This window comes from Paramisgurnus dabryanus, chromosome 8 (genome assembly GCF_030506205.2).
Source record: "Paramisgurnus dabryanus chromosome 8, PD_genome_1.1, whole genome shotgun sequence".
Classification (NCBI taxonomy): domain Eukaryota; kingdom Metazoa; phylum Chordata; class Actinopteri; order Cypriniformes; family Cobitidae; genus Paramisgurnus; species Paramisgurnus dabryanus.
Genome location: NC_133344.1, coordinates 39,408,288 through 39,410,787, shown reverse-complemented (window position 1 = coordinate 39,410,787; position 2,500 = coordinate 39,408,288). Strand labels below are relative to the sequence as shown.

General features: G+C 48.4%; 2 non-coding genes across 2 annotated transcripts; both read left to right on the top strand.

Annotated features, from left to right (window-relative positions):
* The first annotated feature begins 382 nt into the window (after positions 1-382).
* On the top strand, positions 383-455 carry trnak-cuu (transfer RNA lysine (anticodon CUU)). The gene has a single exon. It is a non-coding gene; the product is annotated as a tRNA-Lys (tRNA).
* A 229-nt stretch (positions 456-684) lies between these two features.
* Positions 685-758, top strand: trnan-guu (transfer RNA asparagine (anticodon GUU)). The gene has a single exon. It is a non-coding gene; the product is annotated as a tRNA-Asn (tRNA).
* Positions 759-2,500: the final 1,742 nt, after the last annotated feature.

The following is a 2,500-nucleotide window of genomic DNA, read 5'->3' as shown; positions in this document are numbered from 1 at the left end:
ATTCATGCGAGAACTTGATCGATCTTTCTCCGTTTATTCCGTCGGCACCGTGGTTAGCTGGACCCACTACAAGATCAACTGGCAAGAATATCAAACAGGTCTGAAAAAATTGCAACATCTGTGACTGCTCGAGATGTGCCCGGATCACATCGATGGTCTGCTCAAAAACAACAAGCATCAGCATCTGCAACGAGCACAGACTCGCCTGCGAGCAAGAGGTTTTGCAGCGGACCTTAATTATTCTGCCTGCTATGGAAAACTCCAACCAGAAGCCACGTGGCCTGAGCTTGCCTTTACCCGTGCAACATGCAAGGCATCTGTTTGTGCTGTTTCTTCAAGAAGGTAACGGCTTGCAATCAGCCAGCAAACAACACAACATTAGGCCCGGCTAGCTCAGTCGGTAGAGCATGAGACTCTTAATCTCAGGGTCGTGGGTTCGAGCCCCACGTTGGGCCTGTTAGCTGCTTTTCTCGTTGGAGCTTTACATTGCAGCCCCAGGCCAAGTGGCCTTTATAAAAATCCTGACCGAGACGTCTCTTTGCATTTCTGTTGCAAATGTTGGTTCCCAGGAAATAAGCTCTCCTATGTACACAGTTAGGACTCCATTCTTCGCTTTATCCTTTTCGCCCGCTGTCAAACAGCCCTCTGATCTGTCCTCCGCCATCCCACACTGCTCTCTCGTCCGTCTCTGTGGCGCAATCGGTTAGCGCGTTCGGCTGTTAACCGAAAGGTTGGTGGTTCGAGCCCACCCAGGGACGTTGGAAGCTTTTCAGTGACAGGGAGAGCGCCACAGCATCATCTCATTGCTGAGGCAACCAAGCTGTCGGTAACTGAAAGACAAGAAAGTCTTCTCTTTCAGTTGTTCCACTGCACTGAGTTTTTGTGGGGTTTATTTACAGAACTGTCCGATCAGAGTCTTAAAGCTCGATGACCTGGAATAGCAAAACAGTTTAAAGACATACCTTGGTGCCATCCAAAGGACAACATCCAAGCCTAAGCCGAAACCCAATTGTATGCGTGACTGAAAGAGGATATTGTCTTATCGAAAGCTCACGCTACAGGAATGTGAGACTAACTGAAGTGCTGTGGCGCTCACACTACACAACAAGGTTCTTGTCATCTGTACTTTTTAACGTGGTTGTGCGCATGCTACACAACACACCGCTTACGAGGCGCACAAACTGAAAGACCAATGGTGAAGAGGCAGTCACGACCAATGGACAAAAACGTTTCCTCATAAATTCATGCGAGAACTTGATCGATCTTTCTCCGTTTATTCCGTCGGCACCGTGGTTAGCTGGACCCACTACAAGATCAACTGGCAAGAATATCAAACAGGTCTGAAAAAATTGCAACATCTGTGACTGCTCGAGATGTGCCCGGATCACATCGATGGTCTGCTCAAAAACAACAAGCATCAGCATCTGCAACGAGCACAGACTCGCCTGCGAGCAAGAGGTTTTGCAGCGGACCTTAATTATTCTGCCTGCTATGGAAAACTCCAACCAGAAGCCACGTGGCCTGAGCTTGCCTTTACCCGTGCAACATGCAAGGCATCTGTTTGTGCTGTTTCTTCAAGAAGGTAACGCCTTGCAATCAGCCAGCAAACGACACAACATTAGGCCCGGCTAACTCAGTCGGTAGAGCATGAGACTCTTAATCTCAGGGTCGTGGGTTCGAGCCCCACGTTGGGCGTGTTAGCTGCTTTTCTCATTGGAGCTTTACATTGCAGCCCCAGGCCAAGTGGCATTTATAAAAATCCAGACCGAGACCTCTCTTTGCATTTCTGTTGCAAATGTTGGTTCCCAGGAAATAAGCTCTCCTATGTACACAGTTAGGACTCCATTCTTCGCGTTATCCTTTTCGCCCGCTGTCAAACAGCCCTCTGATCCGTCCTCCGCCATCCCACACTACTCTCTCGTCCGTCTCTGTGGCGCAATCGGTTAGCCCGTTTGGCTGTTAACCGAAAGGTTGGTGGTTCGAGCCCACCCAGGGACGTTGGAAACTTTTCAGTGACAGGGAGAGCGCCACAGCATCATCTCATTGCTGAGGCATCCAAGCTGTCGGTAACTGAAAGACAAGAAAGTCTTCTCTTTCAGTTGTTCCACTGCACTGAGTTTTTGTGGGGTTTATTTACAGAACTGTCCGATCAGAGTCTTAAAGCTCGATGACCTGGAATAGCAAAACAGTTTAAAGACATACCTTGGTGCCATCCAAAGGACAACATCCAAGCCTAAGCCGAAACCCAATTGTATGCGTGACTGAAAGAGGATATTGTCTTATCGAAAGCTCACGCTACAGGAATGTGAGACTAACTGAAGTGCTGTGGCGCTCACACTACACAACAAGGTTCTTGTCATCTGTACTTTTTAACGTGGTTGTGCGCATGCTACACAACACACCGCTTACGAGGCGCACAAACTGAAAGACCAATGGTGAAGAGGCAGTCACGACCAATGGACAAAAACGTTTCCTCATAAATTCATGCGAGAACTTGATC